Genomic DNA, 17562 nt, shown 5'->3' with positions numbered 1-17562 from the left:
ACACTATAAATAGACAAATCAGAACATGCCAATTAAGATGTGTTTAGAATATTCTAATGGTTAGAAAGTGATATCAATGATAACTTTAATGTGTACTAATAAGCATAATTATAGAATATACTAATAATGATCAGATTAAAGATACTATTAATGATACCTTTAATGTGTACTATTAATGAAAAGTTTAGAATGGTAATTTTAATGTGTTCTAATGTGTTCAAATAAAAAAAATGGAAAAATTCCTTAAATTATAGTTTTAATATGTACTAATAAAAAAGTTTAAAAGGTATTTTTGATAAGACAAGTTTACAATATACTAATGATGTCAGGTTAAGAAGGTAATATTGATAATAACGTTAATGTGTACTAATAACGGCAAGTTTAGAATATACTAATGTTTAGAAAAAACTCTTAATGTGTACTATTAATACTAGAATATGCAAGTAATGAAAAGTTTAGAAAATACTACAAATAATAACTTTAATATGTAGCAATATATATACTAATAATGACAAGTTTATAATCAACTAACAATAATTTAATGAGTCCTAATAATTACAAAACTTTAATATATACTAATAATAACAGGTTTAGTATATACTTACAATGATATTTAGAATATGCTAAGATTGACAAGTTCAGAAGATACTGTTAAAGGTAACTTTAATGTTTAGAAATAATGACAAGTGTGGAATATACTAATAACGATAAGTTTAGAAGGTTCTACTAATATTAACTTCTAAACTTTGACAAGTTTAGAAGGTATTGTTAATGATAACTTTTATGTATACTAATAATCAGACTAGTAATATATACAATATATAATATAATACAATATAATATAATATATACAAATATAAAATATATAATATATACAGATATATATACAAATATAATATATACAAATATATAATAATATAATATAACATATACAATATACTAATCAGAGGTTTAGGTACAGAAAAGATTAGAATATACCAATAATTAAAAGTTTAAAAGGTACTGTTCAAGATAAATTTAATTTGTACTAATAATAGGCAAGTTTACAACATACTAATAGAGACAAGGATAAATGATAAATTCAGTATATACTAATAGTAAAATACTAATAATAAAAAGTTTAGAATATGGTAATAACAACAAGTATAGAAGGCACTATTAATGATAACTAAAATGTGTGACAAGTTTAGAAGGTACTGTTAATAAAATACAAGTAATAAAACGTTTAGACTAAAAGATAATGACAAGTTTAGAAAAATCTAATACTCACATGCTTAAAATATAGCAATAATGATAAGTTTAAAGGATCCTATTAATGATAACTTAAATATGTACAAATAATGACACGTAATAATGAGAAGTTTAGAAAGTACTGTTAATGAAAAATTTCATGTGTACTAATAATGAAAGTTTACAAAATACTAATTAAGACAAGTTTAGAATACACTAATAATAAGTTGAGAAAATACTATAACTGTTGGTTATGATATAATAATAATGACAAATTTAGAAGGTACTATTAATGATCAATCTAATGTGTTCTAATTTGTATTATTAATGAAAAGTTTATCATATAATGATAATAGCAACTTTTTAATAATGAAAGTTCCCTGTCTACTAATTATGATAAGTTTAGAATATACATATAGTAACAGGTTTAGAAGGAACTATTACTAATAGCTATAAGGTATTCTAAAAATGACAAGTTATAATATACTAACAATGGCAAGTACTGCTAATATAAAAAATGAGAAGTTTAGAATACAGCATTGATGATAACTTTAGTGTCTACATGTTTAGAATATACTAATAATGACAAGCTTACAATGTACCATTAACGAAAAATTTAATGTTTCCTAATAATGACAAATTTAGAAGGTACTACTAATAGTAACTTTAATGTGTATTAATAATTTAGAATATACTCACAATTATAAGTTTAGAAGGTGCTATCAGATATAACCTTAATTTGAACAAATAAGGACAAGTTTAGAACACACTAATAATGACAAAGTTAGACCGTTCTATGAATAAATAATGTCATATTTAGAAGTTACTATTAATGATGACTTTAATGTGCACTAATAACATGTTTTAATAATGAGAAGTTTAGAAGGTACGAACAATTATAATTTTATGTACTAATAAGAAGTTTAGAATATCATTAGTAGACGGATCTACTAATGATATATTTAATTTGTACTAATAATCACAAATTTAAATTGTACTATTGATGACAAGGTTAGAACATTTCAAGAAGAGGTTTATAATATCAAAATAATGAAAAATTAGGAAAGTATTTTTAATGATAACTTTAATGTCTACTAATAATGTCAAGTTTAGAATATAGTAATAATGACAAATTTAGACTATACTATTAATGATTACTTATATGTGTACTAATAAGGCAAGTTTATAATATACTAATGATGTCAAGTTTATAAAATACTAATAAAGAAAAGTTAAAAAAAACAGCAAGAATGACATGTTTAGAAGATTATGTTAATGATAACGTTAACGTGTAATGGACATGTTTGAATTATATAAATAATGCAAAGTTTAGAAAATACTAATACTATCAATGATTTGTTTTGAATAAACTAACAATGTCATGTGTAGAAGACACTACTACTTTAACATGTACTCACAAGTTTAGAATATACCAATAATGACAAGTTTAGAAAAACGACAAACTTTGGAATATATTATTTTTGCCAAGTTTAGAATATACTAATAATGATAAGTATACGATGATGAAAAGTTTAGAAGGTATTTTTAATGATAACTTTGATGTGTACTAATAATGACAAGTTTAGAATATACTGATAATGACAACTTTAGAATATACTATTAATGATTAATTTAATGTGTACTAATATGGCAAGTTTATAATATACTAATGATGTCAAGTTAAGAAGGTAATATTGATAATAACGTTAATGTGTACTAATAATGACAAGTTTAGAATATACTTGTTTAGATGGTGTTTAGATGGTGCTGTTAACGTGTACTAATAATACAAGTTTAGGAGATACTACTAATAATAGTTTTAATATGTATCAATAACGACAAGTTTATAATATAAAAATAAAGAAAAGTTTAGAATACACTAATACTGACAAGTTTGGAAGGTGTTATGATTGATAAGTTTAATGTGTACTAACAATGAAAACTTTATAATATACCAACAATAACAAATCAAGAAGGTGCTATTAGCTATAACTTTAAGGTGTCCTAATAATGACAAAATTAGAATATAATAATAACAAGAAATGTACTAATAACCACAGGTTTAGAATGTATATACCATTAAAAGTTTAGAATCTACTAAGATTGACAGGTTTAGAAGATACTCTTTAAGATAACTTTAATGTGTAGAAATAATGATAAATACTAATAATAATAAGTTTAGAAGGTTCTAGTAATGACAACTTTATTTTGTACTAATAATTACAATTTTAGCATATAAGTTTACAAGGTACTATTAATGATAACTTTAATGTTTCGAACATATTGATTAAGTTTAGAAATTACTAATAATGACAACTTTAGAAGGTAATATATATCATAACTTTAATTTGTACTAATAATGACCAGAACACTAATGACAAATTTAGAATGTACTATAAATGAAAACTTTAATGTCTTCTAATAATTAATGTTTGAAAAATACTAATTTTGAAAAGTTTAAAGGCACTGTACCAATAATCACAAATTTACAATTTTGTAATATTGACAAATTTTGGAGGTTATATTAATGATAACGTTAATGTGTAGTAATAATGACACGTTTGAATCATATTAATAATGCAAAGTTTAGACAATTCTAGTAATAGCAAAATCAGAAGTTGCTATTAATGATAAATATATTACGTACTAATAATGATTAGTTTTGAATAACCTAACAATATCATGTTTAGAAGACACTATTAATGGTAACTTTAACATGTATTAATACTCACATGTTTAGAATATACCACTAATGACAAGTTTAGAATAATGATAAACTTTGGAATATATTAGTATTGCCAAGTTTAGAATATACTAATAATGATATGTAAACAAGGTCCTGATAATGATAATTCCAATGTGTACTAATAATGACAAGTTTGGAATACCCAAGAAGATATGTTTAGTATATACTAATACTGATATGTTTCGAACAATGATAACATTAGAAAGTATTGTAGTATGTACTAATAATGAGGGTTTAGAACATGCAAATATTTACAAGCTTTAATATGTACTAATAATGACAAGTGTAGAATATACTAATGATGAAAAATTTAGAACATGCAGGTTTATTATTTTTTTTTCTAAACCTTACGTTGTTAATATATTTCAAACGTGTCATTATTACTACACATTAACATTATCATTAATGTAACCTTCTGTACATGTCATTATTGAAATATTGTAACATGTTTAGAATATACCAATAATGACAAGTTTAGAATAATGATAAACTTTGGAATATATTAGTATTGCCAAGTTTAGAATATACTAATAATGATATGTATACAAGGTCCTAACAATGATAACTCCAATGTGTACTAATAATGACAAGTTTGGAATACCCAAGAAGATATGTTTAGTATATACTAATACTGATATGTTTCGAACAATGATAACATTAGAAAGTATTGTTAATGATGATTTTAATATGTACTATAATGAGGGTTTAGAACATGCAAATATTGACAAGCTTTAATTTGTACTAATAATGACAAGTGTAGAATATACTAATGATGACAAATTTAGAATATGCAGGTTTATTATTATTTTCCTAAACCTTACGTTGTTATATTTCAAACGTGTCATTATTACTACACATTAACATTATCATTAATGTAACCTTCTGTACATGTCATTATTAAAATATTGTAAACCTGTGATTATTAGTACACATTAAAGTTATAATAAATAGTGCCTTTAAAATTGTCAGTATAATTTTGTCATTGTTCGGATATTCAACTCTCATTATTAGTATATTCTAAAATCATCATTATTATATTCTAAAATCATCATTATTATATTCTAAAATTATCATTATTAGTATATTCTAAAGTTATGATTATTGATACAACCTTGTAAACTTATATGCTAAACTTGTCATTATTAGTACAAAATAAAGTTATCATTAATAGAACCTTTCAAACTTATTTTTATTAGTATAATCCTCAATTTTCACTATTTCTACACATTAAAGTTACCTTTAAACTTGTCAATCTTGTCAATATTTAACACTTGACAATATTAGTACCCATTAAAGCTTGTCAATTTTATGCTCTAAACCCTCATTATTAGTACGCATTAGTTATCACTAACAATACTTTCTTAAGTGATCATTGTTCGTATATTCGAAACATCATTATTAGTAAATACTGAACATATCTTCTTCGGTATTCTAAACTTTATTAGTATACATTAAAGTTATCATTACTAGGACCTTGTATCCTTATCATTATTAGTATATTCTTAACTTGGTAATAATAATATATAATATATAATATATATATATATATATATATATAAATATATATATATATGTATATATATATATATATATATATATATATATAATATATATAATATATATATAATATAATAATATAATATATATTAATATATACTAGGACCTTGTATCCTTATCATTATTAGTATATTCTTAACTTGTTAATAATAATATATTCCGAGTTTATCATTATTCTAATCTTGTCATTATTAGTATATTCTAAACTTTTGAATATTAGTACATATTAAAGTTATCATTAGTAGTGTCTTCTAAACATGTTATTGTTAGTATATTCAAAACTAATTATTAGAGTGTATTATAGTTATCATTATTAGCAACTTCTACTATGCTATTTTCTAAACCTTGCATAATATTCTAATTGTGACAAGTTTAGAAGGTATTATTAATGATAATTTTAACGTGTTTAGAATATACTAATAATGACAAGTTTAGGAGGTACTATTGCATGATAACTTTATAATGGCAGATTTAGAACATGTTACTAATGACAATTTTGCGATATTACGGTTAGATTTAATATGTTCTAATGTTCTAATGTTCTAATGTTGTAATATACAAGAAAAGATAAATTCAGAAGGTACCTTAATGACAACTTTTAGAAGGTACCATTAATGATAACTTTAATGAGTACTAATATAAACAAAGGGTAAGTTTAGAAGGCACTATACTAATAATGCCAAGTTTAGAATGTACTATTAAGGATAACTTTAATGTCTACTAATAGTGGTAAGTTTAGTATATACTGTTAATGTGAAGTTTAGAATATACTAATAATGACAAATTTGGAAAGCACTATTAGAGATAACTATTTGAAATTATAATGACAATTTTAGAATATGACAAATTTACATGTTAATGAAAAATTGATTTATAACAAAATGGGAAATTTACAAAAAACGTATAGTGTTTAACAGGTACTGTTAGTAAAATTTTTAATGTGTACTTAATTTTAGTGTGTACTTAATTATTTAAATGAGTACTAATAGTGAAAAGTTTACAAAATACTAGTAATGACATGTTTAGAATGTACTTTTAATGATAACTTTAATATGCACTATTAGTAACAAGTTTAGAATATACTATAAATAACATGTACAAGTTCAGAAGGTATTATTAATAATAGCTTTAATGTGACACGTTTACAATATACTTATATAATGCAAGGCCCTGATAGCTTTTATGTGTACTAATAATGGAAAGACTAGAATATACCAACAATGACTTTAATGTGTACTAATAATGAAAAAAATAAAAGCTACTAATAATGGCAAGTTTGTAATATACTAATAATGACTAGTTTTAAAGATATGTTAATAATGCTTTGACAAGTTTAAAGGGTACAGTTCAAAACAACTTTAATTTGTACTAATATTAAATAAGCAAGTTTGTAACATACTAATAAAGACAAGTTTAGAATGCACTCTAATGAATTTAATGTGTACTAATAATAAAACGTGTAGAATATGGTAATGATAACAAGTTTAGAAGGTACTATTGAGATCTTTGATGTGTACTAATAGTGACAAGTTTAGTATATAGTAATAATGAGAAATTTAGAAGGTACTATCATTGACAAGTTTAGAATGCACTAATAATGAAAAGTTTGGAAAATATCATTAATGATAACGTTAATGTTATACTAATAAATACAAACAAATACAAAAAATACAAAATACAAAAATTAAGAATATATGAAAATACAAAACATATACAAATAAAAATACAAATACAAATGTATAGGCTATTGATAATAACTTTAATGTGTTCTGAAAATGAAAAATTTAGAATATACCAATAATAAGTTTAGAATAAGCTAATAATGACAATTTTAGAATGTACTTTTAACGATAACTTTAATGTGTAGTAGTAATGATAGGTTAATGGTACTATTAATAGTAACTTTAAAGTGAACTAATAATGACATATTTAGAGTATACTAATACTAGTTTAGGATATACAAATAAAGACCGGGTAGGTACTATACTTTAATGTGTACCAAAAATGAGATGTTTAGAATATACTATAAATGACAATTTTATAAGGAACTATTAATGATAACCTTACAGTTTAGTAATAATGACAAGTTTAGAATATACTGGTAATGAAAAGTTTAGAAAGTACTATTAATGATAGCTTTAGAGTGTACTAAAACTGAAAATTTTATAATATACAAATAATAAAAAGTTAAGAATAAAAAATAATGTTTTATAGCAATAATGATCTGTTTAAAAGATCCTATAATGTATACTAATAATGACACGTAATAATAAGAAGTTTAGAAGGTACTGTTAAGTTTAGAATATACTAATAACAAGTTGAGATGTTACTATAATTGTTAACTATAATATGTACTAATAATGAATTTAGAATATACAAACAAAGAAAATTCAGAAGGTACTATAAATAGTGATAATGAAAAAATTAGAATATACTAATACTAACAAGTTTAGAATATAACAATAAAAACAAGATTAGAAAGTATTTTTAAAGATAACATTCATGCGTACTAATAATGAGAATTTTAGAATATACTATTAATGAAGAATGTGAAAATACAATTGATATCTTTATTGTGTACTAATAATGACAAATATCAAATATACTTATAACGACAGGTTGAAAAGGAACTGTTAATGATAACTAATGTGTACTAATGAAAACAAAATTTAGAATATATTTTAGTAGCGACAATTTTTTAACGATAATGATAACTTTAATGTGTAATAATATTGACAAGTATAGAATATACTAATAATTAAAAGTTAAAAAGGTACTGGTATTGATTAGTGTAGAAGGTACTATTAATGACTTTAATTTTCATTGAAGATAAGTTTAGAACACACTAATAATGCCAGGTTTAGAAAATACTAATATAAACAAGATTAGTTGGTACTATCAATGATAGATTTGATATGTACTAATAATGTCAAACTTGGAATATAGTAATAATGAAAAGATTAGAAGATACTATTAATGATAAGTTAACTAATAATGACGAGTTTGGAATATACTAATAACGACATCTTTAGAATATACTAGTTTAAACTATAATAATAATAACAACTTTAACATACTAATATTGCCAAGTTTAGAATATACTAATAATGATATATTTAATATAATCTATTAATGGCAAGTTTAGAACATACTAATAATGACAAGTTTAGAATATTCCAATGTATCAGATAGATTACGAGTTCGTACATTTTGATCGTCTTTGATGTGTACTAAATGATGACAAGTTTAGAATATTCCGATAATAATGATATTAATGATAACTAATAATGACGAGTTTAGAATAAACTAAAAATTACAAATTTAAAGGGTACTGTTAGTGATAAGTATCGGAGGTACTATTAATGACTTTAATTTTCACTAGTGATAAGTTTAGAACATAATAATAATGTCAAGTTTAGAATGTTTAGAATATACTAGTTTAAACGATAATAATAATGACAAGGTTTAACATATAACATAATGACAGCTTTATGCTAATAATAATAACTTTAGAACATTCTATTAATGATAAGATTGATATGAAGTATTGATGACAAGTTTAGAATATACCAATGTTTAGAAAGTACTATTAATGATAACTTTAATGTGTACTAATAATGAAAAGTATAAAACATTCTAAACAATTTTAAAAGGTACTATTAATGATATCTTTCATGACAAGTTTACACCATTCTAATAATGACAGGTTTAGAAGATACTACAAAAATAACTAATAATGACGAGTTTAGAATATACTATTTATTACAAGATTAAAGGGTAATGGTAAGTTTAGAAGGTACTATCAATTACTTTATTTATTTTTACTAATGATAAGTTTAGAACATACTAATAATGTCAAGTTTAGAATGTACTAATAAAAACAAGATTAGAAGGTACTTTTAATGATAAATTTAATGTGTACTAATAATGGCAAACTTAGAATATACTAATAATAATAATTAGGATATACTATTAATGATAAGTTTACTAATAATAACGAGTTTTGAATATACTAATAATGATATGTTCAGAATATACTAGTTTGAATCATAATAATAATGACAACTTTAACATATACTAAAATTGCCAGACTTAGAATATGCTAATGATAACGTCCTATTAATGATAAATTTAATATGACAAGTTGAAGACACATTTAGAATATTGACATGTTTAGAATATACGTATAATGAGAAGTCTAGAAATTACTATTAATGATAACTTTAATGTGTACTAATAATGAAATGTATAGAACACTAATGGTGACAGGTTTAAAGGGTACTATTAATGATATCTTATAATGACAAGTTTAGAACACTCTAATAATGACAGATTTAGAAGATACTATTTAGAATACTATTTAGAATAATTATTAGAATATACTAATAATGACATGTTTAGAATATACTAATGATGACAATGTTTAGAAGGTAATATTTATAACTTCAATGTTTACTAATAATAGATTTAGAATATACTGATAATAAGAAGTGCGAGATAAATGATAAAACAAATAATGACAAATTTAGAATGTGGTAATAATCGGTAATTTTGATCATTTTATTGTGTTGTAATAATGTCAAGATTAGAATATAATAGTAATAATAACTTTAATGTATATTGATACATATATACATGTTGATAATTTTTTGACAGTTGCATGCAGGATTCGAACCCGCTGTACTCGGCCATCCGTAAATTACCTTCCCAGTGCCCTAACCACTAGCCCACAGAGGCTATAAAATCCTTGGAACCTGGAATCGAACTGATTCCCGAGGGAAGGAAGATCACTTATTACGGCGATCCGAAATTCCTGTTTTACTCAAGGACCAGCCCACCAGTGGTATGGGGTAAGGACCGGGTCGAACCCCTTTCACGCTTATCGCCATTGTAACTATGAGAGTAATTCGCTAATAGCAGCGACATCAAACCGCTGTACTCGGCCATCCGTAAATTACCTTCCCAGTGCCCTAACCACTAGACCACAGAGGCTATAAAATCCTTGAAACCTGGAATCGAACTGATTCCCGAGGGAAGGAAGATCACTTATTACGGCGATCCGAAATTCCTGTTTTACTCAAGGACCAGCCCACCAGTGGTATGGGGTAAGGACCGGGTCGAACCCCTTTCACGCTTATCGCCATTGTAACTATGAGAGTAATTCGCTAATAGCAGCGACATCAAACCGATAATTTTTGTGACAGTTGCATGCAGGATTCGAACCCGCTGTACTCGGCCATCCGTAAATTACCTTCCCAGTGCCCTATTAGCGAATTACTCTCATAGTTACAATGGCGATAAGCGTGAAAGGGGTTCGACCCGGTCCTTACCTCATACCACTGGTGGGCTGGTCCTTGAGTAAAACAGGAATTTCGGATCGCCGTAATAAGTGATCTTCCTTCCCTCGGGAATCAGTTCGATTCCAGGTTTCAAGGATTTTATAGCCTCTGTGGTCTAGTGGTTAGGGCACTGGGAAGGTAATTTACGGATGGCCGAGTACAGCGGGTTCGAATCCTGCATGCAACTGTCAAAAAATTATCGGTTTGATGTCGCTGCTATTAGCGAATTACTCTCATATATACATGTATATTGATAGCAATATACATGTATATACATGTGAATAATTCGCTAGTGGACAGCGACATCAATCATACAATCTCCATGACCGTCGCGCAGAGGATTCGAACCACTGCCTATAGACCCAAGAGAGTCCACAGCACCCGCCTTTGACCACTCGACCACAGACGATCAAAAGTGTACGAACTCATAATCTATCTGATTACCGAGATTGGGGAGGGTGCTAACTGCCCCCCATATAAACCCCTTTTTACCATACACCTAATCGCACCAGTGGGACTTTTGATCGTCTGTGGTCGAGTGGTCAAAGACGGGTGCTGTGGACACCTCTTGGGTCTATAGGCAGTGGTTCGAATCCTCTGCGCGACGGTCATGGGGATTGTATGATGTATATACATGCAATATACATGTATACTGATAGCAATATCTTTAACGTGTACTATAGAAAGTTTAGAATATACTAATAATGACAAGTTTAATGTGTCATAACTTTAATGTGTACTAATAATGAAAAGTTTAGAGTTTTTGAATAATGACTAATAAATACACTAATAATGATTACTAATTAATGACTAATTAATTATAGTGATAATGACAAGTTGAAAAGGAATTATTAATGATAGCTTTAATATGTATTAGTAATGACAATGTTACGGGACGGGCTGGTTATGTGAAGAGACGTTACGTATAACGGATAAGTGCTTAAGAACCAGCTCACTTCTAGAAGCCACTGTAGGACTGAATTATCTGGTCAGGGCCTAGATAATTCGTAAGACTAGAAGTAAAGGTAACAAAGAAGATTCCAGGAAAGGAATATTAAACTAGCGATAAAACTAGTAAACGAAATTATTAATATCATGGAAAATATTTACAGGCAATCAACACAAAAGAGAATGGGCAGTAGGGTCAATGGGACCGTTACATGATTATAAGAATATGGAAAGTATCGTTCAAATAAGAAACACAAGATACGTATACAATATGGTACTATCTAAGTACAAAGAGATCAGGAACATGTATCAAAATAAGTAATAAGTACAAATATAAGTATAAAGTAATGCAATGTATATATGACACGTAATGTAGGCAAAAAGGGTGATCACTTCACACCAATCGTCTCATGAGTCTAAACTTCTAGTTTTTATCAAGAGATCAATATGCGAGAAAATGACAAGGTGTGAGTGATTTCCACCGCTTATATACCATTGGACCGGAAGCGGGATACTTCCGGTGAAGGGTGCGGGTGAGCGCAAAGGGGGGGAGGAGGGTAAGTTAACACGCGTCAACATGGGTAGTTTTAAGACCCTCGACTCGCTTGAACAATCTACTTATTTAGTAACTGTCAAATCTGTGCGCTCCGAACTATTCAGGATTTCGCTTGTTTGTTCTACAAGAGTGCGCACATTTCTCCGCACGTAGGCAAGATTACATATAGTGGACGGGCGTTACTGCTTAACATTGTTACAATACATACATGGAAATATAAACATAGTTATGTAATACAAAGGAACCAATTCTATAACATAATTACACATATGACGTAATATCTAATATTACGTTACAACAAGTTTAGAATATGCGATTAATGACACTTTTAGGTACTAATCAAAACTTTAATGTGTACTAATAATGACAAATTAAGATTATGGTATTAATGATAATTTTAACGAGTGCAAGTTTAGCATATACCGATAACGACAAAATCAGAAGATTCTTTTAATAATAACTTAAATATGTACAAAGAATGACAACTTTAGAATATACAAGGTTATACATTAATGTGTACTAACTATAAAAGTTGAGAATATACTATTATGGGTAAGTTTACATACTAATAATGACAAGTTTAGAAAGTACTATTAATGGTAAATTTAGTATAGTGATTATGATACGTTAAGAGTGTTCTTAAAATGACAAGTATAGAAGATACTAATAATGAAAAGTTTACAAGATACTCTTAATAATAACTAATACTAATAATGATGATTATAGAACATGCAAATAATGATCATATTAAAGATACTATTAATGAGAACTTTAAAGTGTATTAATGACAAGTTTAGAATATACTAATAATGGAATTTTAGAACATTCTAATAATGATAACTTTAAAGTGTACCAATAGTGACAGCCTTAGAATATGAAAGTACATGTTAAGAAAATACTATTAATGAAAACTCTAATATGTACTCATAATCACGTTTAGAATATACTAATAACGCCAAGTTTAGAAGGTACTATTAATGATAACTTTAATATGCACTAATGATGGCAATTGTAGAGGATACTGATAATAACAAATATTAGAAAATATTATGAAAGTTGAAAATATACTATTATGGGTAAGTTTATAATATACTAATAATGACAAGTTTAGAAAGTACTATTAATGGTAAGTTTAATGAATAGTAATAATGATACGTTAAGAATATACTTGTAATGATAATTTGAAAACATACTAATAATGACAAGTTTACAATACAAATAATGATCAGATTAAAGTTACTATTAATGATAACTTTAATGTGTACTATTAATGACAATTTCAGAATATACTACTAATGAAATTTTAGAACATTCTACTAATGATAACTTTGAAGTGTACCAATAGCTTAGAATATGAAAGATAACTGCATGTTTAGAAAGCACCATTAATGATAATTCTAATATGTACTCAAGTGTACTAATAATCACATAATTTGTACCAATAAGGGCAAGTTTAGAAGGTACAGTACTATTAATGATAACTTTAATATGCACTAATAATGGCAATTGCAGAGGATATTCTTAGTATATTCTAAACTTGTTACTATCAGTGCATATTAAAGTTATCATTAAAAGTATATTCTAAACATGCCATTAATAGTATTTTGTAAATGTTTCACTATTAGTACTCATTAAAGTAATTATTAGTATATAATAACACCTGCTAAACGCTATCCGTTTTCTTTCTAAATTTCCCATTTTATTATAAATTAAATTATACTTTGTATCTAAACTTTTCATTATCATTTCGCATAGATTTTATCTTTAATAGTGCTTTCCAAACTTGTCATTATTAGTATATTCTAAACTTCTTATTAATAGTATATACTAAACTTATCACTATTAATAGACATTGAAGTTATCCTTAATAGTACCTTCTAAACTTGGCATTATTAGTATATTCCAAGCTTGTCTTATTAGTACAAGTTAACGTTATCAATTATAGTGGCTTCTAAACTTACCCTTATAAGTATATAGTGCTTTGTTTATATTAGTACACATTAAAGTTATCATTAATAGTACCTTCTAAAAGTTGTCATTAAGGTACAGTCTGAACTTATCTTTACCTGTATATTACAAAAATGCTATTTTTAATGTACTCTAAACTTGTCATTATAACCACATTAGCACATATTTACACCTTCTAAAATCGCCATTATTATTATATTAAACTTGTCATTATTAGTGTACTCTAAATTTATCTTCTAAAGTTTTCTTCTAAACATGCCATTTTTATACATTTTTACTGTACCTTTCAAATGTGTGATTACACATTAATAGTAGTTTCTTAACTTTTCATTAGTATATTCTAAACTTGTCGTCATTTGTCATTTGCCATATAAGTTATCATTAATAGTACCTTCTAAACATCTCATTTTTAGTATAATTTAAAATTCTCATTATTGGTGTTTTCTAAATTTGTCAATATTAGATTTTATTAAAGTTTACAGTAATAGAACTTTCTGAACTTGTCATTGTTACTGCATTTTAAACTTCTCATTATTAGTACACATTAAAGTTATTAATAGTACCTTTGTAACTACACATTAAAGTTATCATAAATATTATCTTTCTAAATTTGTCATTTTAGTACACATTCAATTTATTATCAATAGTACCCTCTACACTTGTCAATTTTTGTATATTATAAACTTGTTATTATTAACACATATCTAAGTTATCAATAAAAGCTTCTCTTTATTAGTACACGTTAAAGTTATCATTAACAATACTTTCTAAAGTTGTCATTGTTCGTATATTCGAAAAATATCAGTATCAGTAAATACTTTATTATTCTAAACTTGTCATTATTAGTACACATTAAAGTTATCATTATTAGGACCATTATTAGTATATTCTAAACTTGGCAATACTAATATATTCCAAAGTTTATGATTATCTAGAACTTGTCATTATTAGTATATTCTAAAATTGTGAGTATTGTGAGTTACCATTATTACTGGCTTCTTAATATGGCATTGTTAGCTTTTTTCAAAACTAATCATTATTAGTACGTATTATAGTTATCATTAATAGCAACTTCTAATTATGTTATTATTAGTATTTACTAAACTTTACATCATCAATATAATTAAAACGTGTCATTATTGCTACACATTAACATTATTATTAATATAACCTTTTAAACTTGTAAACATGTGATTATGTGTACATAATACATGTATTATAATAACATGTGAATAATAACATATAATAACATGTGAATATGTGTACATATTCAAGTTATCATTAATAGTACCATTAAACTTGTCATTATTAGTATATACCAAACATTAATTATCAGAAGACATTAAATTTTTTATTTATAATACATTCTAAGTTTGTCATTATTAGTACGGTCTAAACTTGTCATTTATTAGTACAAATTATAGTTATCATATATGGAACCTTCCAAAGTTGTCATTTTTAGTAATTTCTATACATTCCATTATCAATTTATTCTAAACTTTTCCACATTAAAGTTATCATGAATCTTCTAAGCTTATCATTAGTATACTCTAATTATGTCATTATTCTAAACTTGTGATTCTTAGTATATTCTAAGCTCGTTATTATTGGTACATACTAAATTTTCATTAATAATACCTTCTAAATTTAGTATTATTGTCATTACAAGTATATTCAAAACCTGACATTATTAGCATATTCTAAATTTGTCATTGTTGGTATATTCAACATGCTTGTCAATTGTATATTCTAAACCCTCATTATTAGTACACATTAGTTATCACTAACAATACTTTCTTAAGTTGTCATTGTTCGTAAATTCGAAACATCACTATTAGTAAATACTAAACATATCTTCTTTGGTATTCTAAACTTTATTAGTATACATTGAAGTTATCATTGCTAGGACCTTGTATCCTTACCATTATTAGTATATCCTACACTTGGTAATGATAATATATTCCGAGTTTATCATTATCCTAAACTTGTCATTATTACAATATTTAAAACTTTTGAGTATTAGTGCATATTAAAGTTATCATTAGTGGTGTCTTCTAAACATGTCATTGTTAGTATATTCAAAATTAATGAAAAATTTAATTCATGATAACATGGGAAATTTATAAAAAAAAAATCTTTAATGTGTACTAATAATTACTTTAATTATTACTAATAGTGAAAAGTTTACAAAAAACTAGTAATGACATGTTTAGAATATACTTTTAATGATAACTTTAATATGCACTGATAGTAACAAGTTTAGAATATACTTCAGTCGAAACTATTGATGATAACTTTAATATCAAAAGTTTAGAATATATTAATAATGAATATTGTCGATAGGACTATTAATGATATATACAATAAATCAATAATAAAAAAATTAGACAATTATATTTATAATAACTTTAATGTTTTAATAATGACAATTTTAGGTTGTTCTACTAAATATCTTTGATATGTACTAATATTGAATAATTTGATCTGTATTAACAATGACAGCCATAGAATATCAGCATAATGTATATTAATAGGGACAAATTTATGATATTCTAATTATGACAAGTTTAGAAGGTATTATTTATGATAACTTTAATGTGTACTAGTAATAACAAGTTTAGAATATACTAATAATGACAAATTAGAAAGTACTATTGCATCATAACTTTAATGCGCACTAATAATGAGAAGTTTAGAATATACTAATAATGACAAGTTTGGAAAGCACTATTAAAGATAAAATCTATGTGAAATGATAATGAAAAGTTTAGAATATGACAAGTTTACATGTTAATGAAAATTTTGATATATAACAAAATGGGATATTTAGAAAAAAAACGTATAGCGTTTAGCAGGTACTATTAGTAAAATCATTAATGTGTACTAACAATTACTTTAATGAGTACTAATAGTGAAAGAAATACAAAATACTAGTAACAACATGTTTAGAATATACTTTTAATGATAACTTTAATATGCACTAATAGTAACAAGTTTAAAATATACTAAGAATAACATGTTCAGTCGGAACTATTGATATCAGAACTTAATAAGAAGTTTAGAATATATTAATGATAAAAATTTTCGATAGTGTACTAATAATCAAAATTTTAGAAAACTATATTAATAATAACTTTATCATGTTTTAATAATGGCAATTTTAGAAGGTTCTATTAAATATTTTTGATATGTACTAATATTGAAAAATTTGATTTGTA

The sequence above is a fragment of the Oratosquilla oratoria genome, chromosome 2 (genome assembly GCF_046742065.1).
Source record: "Oratosquilla oratoria isolate Oo_2021 chromosome 2, ASM4674206v1, whole genome shotgun sequence".
Classification (NCBI taxonomy): domain Eukaryota; kingdom Metazoa; phylum Arthropoda; class Malacostraca; order Stomatopoda; family Squillidae; genus Oratosquilla; species Oratosquilla oratoria.
This window is presented reverse-complemented; position numbering follows the sequence as displayed.